This window comes from Microtus ochrogaster, assembly GCF_000317375.1.
Source record: "Microtus ochrogaster isolate Prairie Vole_2 chromosome 14 unlocalized genomic scaffold, MicOch1.0 chr14_random_2, whole genome shotgun sequence".
Classification (NCBI taxonomy): domain Eukaryota; kingdom Metazoa; phylum Chordata; class Mammalia; order Rodentia; family Cricetidae; genus Microtus; species Microtus ochrogaster.
This window is the reverse complement of record NW_004949097.1, coordinates 12,202,618-12,209,387: the sequence shown is the minus strand read 5'-3', so window position 1 is coordinate 12,209,387 and position 6,770 is coordinate 12,202,618.

Here is a 6,770-nt window from a genome sequence, read left to right as displayed (position 1 = left end):
GGACAAGCAGAGGTACCGCCAGCCTGGGTCTCCACTGTCTGAAGCTATGGACAAGCAGAGGTACTGCCAGCCTGGGTCTCCACTGTCTGAAGCTGCCACAGCACCTATCCGGGGCTGTTACCAAGGAGACAAACTTCATTGTTTAGAAAATGTTCTATTTTTAATGGGTCCATAATAATTATCCACATTCCTGGGGTACCGTGTGACATTTTAATGCATGTATATACACTATGCAATGATTAAGTTGGCATAACACCGTATGTAATTCCTTTGTGGTGAGACATTCTGTCCCTCTCATCGGCCTGTTCTGAGACATACAATGAATTATTAGCTCAGGTCAAACCAGTGTACTTAGACTCACCATCCCTATCTCCTGAGGAACCAGCATCTTCCTGGCCCCTCCCCGCCATCCTTCCCACTCTCCTAAGACCTATTGCACGCTCTCGTTTGATGATGTCACTGTTTTAGTGCTCCTGTGTGGGTCACATCATCATGCGATACTTGTTTGGTTGACTTTGTGTTCTTTGAGCCACTGACTTTTAGGGCACTCTTACAGAACCCTGGCCTAATGTCCGCTGCTACTATGAAGATAGTTTATGAGTTATCCTGTTGTATTTTATCTCAGAAAGAATGGCCAAACTATACCAGCAAAATCCAGTTTTCAGAAAACAGAACTCCAGGGGACTGGAGAGAGTCCCTTGTCTCTAATGTCTATGCAGTAAGAGCTCATTGCTCTTCCAGAGGACTTGAGTCCAGTCCCCAGCACCATGTCAAGTGGCTCACAATGTAACTCCAAGCTCCTGGTGATGTAACACCCATCCTGGCCCCCTCAGGAATTGGCACACACGTGGCATTTATTCACACAGATACACACAAACACATAGATGAAAATAAACCAAAGAACAATTTTTAAAAGATCTTAAAAATAAGGAAAGAAAAAGAAAACAGAACTCTGAATATATCCAACTACTTTGCCTTGGGTCTAGTAATGTTTTTTCTCTAAACATTTAAAACAAATTTAAGGTTGTGTTCAAACAGAAGCGTATTTTCCAGAGCCAAGAGTAGTTTGCCAAGAGTTGAAATGTGCAGGGTAATCTCTTTGCCATTTCCTGTGTCTCTGAAAGGACACTAAACACACCTAGGATTTCTTCCTTGGCTACAACATCCCATGAGAATCCTGTTTTAATTAGGGTCAAATTCTGCTTCAGATAAAATGAACCCTCAACAACATACTTAGTATGGGTCTCTGTGGCTCGAGCAACAAAAGACACAGAAAGCAAGGTTAATTCTACCAAGTGGAGGACTAGCAAGGCTGCCCTGCTGGGAAAGGACTCACCACACAGGTCCGATGATGACCTGAGCAAGACACCCAGGACCTGCAGTGGGAGGAGAGGAACCACTCCCCAAGACTGCCCTCTGGCACACACGCACACATACAAGTGCAAGCACTTGAGCACACACGGTGATAATAAATAGAATCAACTTTTAAATTAAAGCAGAAAGACACCTCAGAAGGATTGTTTCTAAAATGAGGTAGAAGTTGGAACAAAGGTGAATTTGTGACTTGTGTGTTTGCGTGCCTGGCCCTGGCTGGTGACGCTTCCTAGAAATAGCTGAATATTTTCCTTTATAATGATTGGTTTGCTTTGCTTTTCTCACGCATCAGAATAACGTAATTGATGACTTCCTGTGAAGTTTTAGACAAGAACAAAGCAATCTAACAAACGAGAGTTAAAATACACAGCACCAAGTTGGCCCAGGATCAGATAGCAAACAGGCAGGTTCTGGGTGAGCAGGCTACAGTTGCCTCTCACAGCCCTGAGGCGCTGAAAGAAGGGAGGGGTACGGAGGAATCTGTCTTTCCTGAGCTTGTAACAGGAAGGCCACTTGCTCAAAAAAAACCGAGTACTAGCATCATTAAGAACGAAACTCTGAATTCCGAAAGCGTTCTAAGGAATACGTTTATGTGGATAGAATAAGCTTCGACTGCAGAAAAAGAATCCTTCATATACTGTAATGGCGATTCATCTTGTTTTTAATTTGTTTTGCATTTGTTTATTTTATAAGTATATATGGTGCACACGTGGTCATCAAAGGACAACTTGCAGGCCTAAGTTTTCTCTTTTAACCTTCTAAATCCTGGGGATGAAACTCAGGTTGTTAGGTTTAATAGCAAGTGCCTTTTCCCATCGAGTCTTCTCACCAGCCCTTGTTTTAAAATAAATAAAATTACACACACACACACACACACACACGTGTGCATGCATATGTACACGCACACTATATATACATACGTGTGTGTATATGTATGTGTGTACTCCCAGGAATTCTCCCCTCTATGTTTCCCACCTGACTCTAAGATGTCAGGATAACAGACTTGAGCTCCAGTATTGGGTTTCACATGGGGTTCTGGGGATCTGAACGCAGGTCCTAGCACTTGTGTGAAGACTTCTAACTACTGAGCCATTGCCTCTGCCCGGCAGCTTGTTTTAACTCTGTCTTCCTGCAGCACAATTACCGTGGTAGTTATCGGAACATTGTAGGTATAAAGATTTGTGCTTCGTACCAGGAACATTCTGACTTGGTAAACGTGGTTTCTCTTGCTCCATTGTACAGCTTCTCCACGGATCAGCTCCAAAACCAGCCCCCAGAACGGTAAGAGAACATGCCTGAAGCTCAGTCTCAGCAGTACAGGAAATGGAGCTTGAATGCTGGATTCAACTCCTGTTCTCGTCTACAAATGCCAAGCTAGGTTCCAGCACTTCGTTTGCCTGGAAGGAAATGCTATGTTGATACTTGTTTTCCCCAAATCCACACTAGATAATGTAAATATCTGTGCTTCCTGATGGTCTTGGGGGACCCCTGTTAAAGAGTTGCTCATCCCCGCCCCCCCCCATGGGGTTATGGCCCACGGGTTGAGAACCTATGGTGTAGCATCTACAAGAGCTACTGAAGGAGAGCTGTTGAGTTTCACAGAAAAACAGTACCTATGGGGAGTGAGGGGAAAACTGAGGTGAATAAAGACTGAAATTAATACAGAAGATGCAAGAAAAATTGAAGGAACCTTGAGGGTTTGAGAAGGCGGTCGTAACTCTTCCCGGAGCCCAGACTTGGTGGAAATGTAGTTAGTTAAGATTAGGGGAAGCACAAAAGCATCAGATGAGGCCAGAGTGCCACTCCTGAGAAAAAATACAAACATCAGAACTCAGCACAGATGCCATCTCCTGCTACTTTTCCCATCGTGCTGACCGGACATCTGACAGGAAGAAACGTAGGATGGGGGTGGAGTTATCTGGGCTCATGGTTTTTTGGGATACAGTCGGTTAGGGTAGGGAAGACATGGCAGCCGAAAGTCCGTGTGGACAGAGTGTGGATGGAGCGCCTTACCCTCTCAGGAAGCCGAGATAGATGAACATGGATGCTGGACTGCTTTTTCTCCTTTGCTCCTTTAATCGAGTCCTAAATCCTAGACCCTTTCCATCAATCCTCTGTAGAAACAACACCTGAGGCGCTCCCAGAGGTATATCCCGCTAATACTGCAGGTGTGTATTAACCCAATCAATTGGCTGTCAGGATTAACCGTCGCACAATCAGAAAGGAGAATTCTGTCTGTCATCCGCCATCAAGGCTAAAAGTTTAGTGTTAATACTGTGAGGACCCGGTCTTCACGGCGGGTACCATGGAGACTGAGGATGCAGGCCTGGGGATGTTGTGGTCACTGGAGATGGATCACAAAGGAAAGTCTGCCTGGCACTGGCACCCTGAGCCCGAGGGGCTGAGTTGAAACTGGGTAGGCCTTTGGAGTAGGGCTAAACAATGACTCATCTCACCGACTTTAGTTCACTGGATCCCTTTTCCTCCCCCTTGGGGAAACAGATTGAACACATAATAGCTCTGAAACACTCCCTTGAGAATATGCCTCCGACTAACTCATAAAAACTAAATGCTTTTCATTACAACTTGAGTGAGTGACTCGTTCTGCCCTCCCCGTGAAGTGCCTTGCCCTGAATGGCAGAGAGTAGCATTGCCCCAAACACGACCCGTTTGGTATCAGAACACAGTTGAACCATGAAGGTCTACAAATATTGTCGACTTGAAAATTAATTTTTACTGCTTAGAGAACAAAGGAAAGTAGTTAATAAATACCTGAACTATTTCATTATTGGAAATATCTAGGTATTAGATAATACTTATTGAAGTATGAACAGATAGGAAAAATACATTGGAATGACTAAATATATGTTTGTATATTGGGTTTATTTGACATGATTTAAAAAAAAATCTTTGTTTTTTCAGATTCAATTCCTTTCCCCTTCCTCTCATCCTAGCCTCCTCACGGTTACTGCCCCTAAATATTTGTTTCATAGATTGAGCAAAAAATAGGAAGGAAAAATCCACGTGTTCCAGAAAGCAGCTAATCTCCTGATGTAGAGCGCCAACTATCCCACAAAACAAACAAACTGAACACAGTTTTAGGGTAATTGAATCAACTGATGCTTTTCAAATTGCTAGGAAATAAATGCTGTGAAAACCACTTTTTTTTGATTAGTGTGACCTATGGTATTTTGTGACTGAATATTTCTATTTATCCATTAAGAACAAAACACCCAGACTTGCAGATCTGTGAGTAGCTTGTGTTGTACACACATGAGCTGATGGGCTGTAAACTAAATTAAAACAAAGTTACAAAGTTGCCAACTTATCACTAAATCACATAATTAGGCAGTGATAAAAACCTATACAAGGAACGCCGCCCGCAGAGCCCGAGGTCGCCGGTTCGAGTCCCAGGTAAGGTAAGTCTGTACTGTGTGTGTGTCTGTCTGTCTGTCTGTGTCTCTGTGCTGTGTGCGACTGTAACTGTGTATGAATGTCTCTGTGCTCTGTGTGGATGACGTCTGCATGCATAATTAATTCGAAAAAAACTAAAAAAAAAACCCTATACAAAAGAGACTCGTGGACTCTCATTGTAAGTCCTTTAAGGTCTCTTGGTTGGAGATGGAGGTAGTATGGGCTAGAGGCATTAAGCAATTGAGGATGAGCCTAGTAAATGGGTTGGTCATCCCAGAAGAGTCTAAGGCAAGTTGTCTATCTGAACAGACACAAACCCTGGAGCTGGGTGAGTTAGGGCTGCGGTTATCAAAACTGACTGCGTCAGAGTGTCCTGAGGGCTGTGAGCCTCAAAGTGCTGGCTCTGCCTCTGGAGTTCCTGACTCAGAGGCTCTGGGGTGGGGACTGACAGTTTCTGTGTTTTTACCACTTGCCCAGAAGTCACCCATGCTGCCGATTCTGTGAATCCTTGAAGAGTCATTTATCTGGAGCAATTTCCTGACATGGAAGGGTGAGTAAGGAAGCCAAGGAGGTGAAGGGGAGAGCAGGAAGCCAATTGGCCTCAGGCCACTGCTGTGGCAGAGATAAGACGCCCCGGCAGGGAGAGGGTTAATTTCAGCTCACAGTTCCAGGCTACAGCCCCTCACTGTGGGGAAGTCAGGATGGCGGTGGCCCCATCCCAGCCAGAGTCAAGACTGGGCAGAGAATGAATGGACAGAGGCCTGTGCCCAACTCCTTTTCTCCTTTTCCGTGCGGTTTGGGATTCAAACCCGGGCACTGGTGCCTCCCAATTTTAGATGGAGCCTTCCTGTCTCAGTTAACATTGGTAAGAGATCTCCTGCAGACATACCCAGAGGCAACCTGATTTGGGAAATCCCCCACTAAGACTCTTCCAGATGATCCTAGATTGGGTCCTTAACAATTAAAACCACAGTAACTTAGTGAGAGGACTTAAAGCAAGGACTGAACAATGGCGACAGAGGACTCACTAAGTTAAAATAGTGGAATGGGAGAGACGGCCTTGAACTAAATTCCGGCCTCTGCAACCTCTGAGCTGGACACTTCGGTCTTGCCAGGTCAATGAAGTGTCAGCACCCCAAAGAGAAACTTAACAATGCCAAAAATACGTGACAGATGGGAGTGGGAATGAGGTCTCTGGGTAAGTAACATCCCAAGGTCAACAGGTCACAAAAGAGACCCCTAGTCATAAGCTACTTATGAGAGCAGCAAGGGCTGAGACAGCTGGAGATGGAGCCACGGTGCCTGCGGCTGATTGAGACTGGAGGGATAACGTGGCATAGAACGCAGGGATCTGAGCTCGTTTGTGGTGCATCTCAGGAGGAGGCACGCTCATCCTTCTGTCCTGACCAGATGGACGCAGGCCTTGTGCCACAGCGGCCTCTTACAACCTGTGGAAGAGGCGACATGAAAAGTGCTTTGCAGTAGCTGTTTATCGAACACACAAGGTTGAGCTCACAGACTCTGGAAAGGTGGGAAGAGGCCAAGACCACTCTTAAGGAAGTTTCCAGATAAATTAGATGCTCGGGACCAGGAATAAATATCACCTCCTTGTGGGTAGATAAAAACTGACTGCTTTATCTGAAGTTTTCTGGCTTTGAAAGATTCTAGACAGAAGCCTACCACAGACCAAAGAGCAGGAGACAGCATTATAAACAGTAGAAGGTTAGGTATGGTGGCAGACACTGCCAATCTCAGCACTCAGGATGTTGATGCAGGAGGACTGTTCTCTCCAGATCAGGCAGGGACACATCAGGAGACTTTTTTTGAGACCCAAAGAAGTGAAGAAGTCAGCAAGTCAAGCTTCTGGGCAAGGAGGACACCATCGAAGGAGCTACCTGTGTTTGGCTTCAGGAACGACTGTCTACTGCCTCCGTGACTGGCCTTGGCATTGGTCTAGCAGGTCGTTGGGTCATTATCTCAAG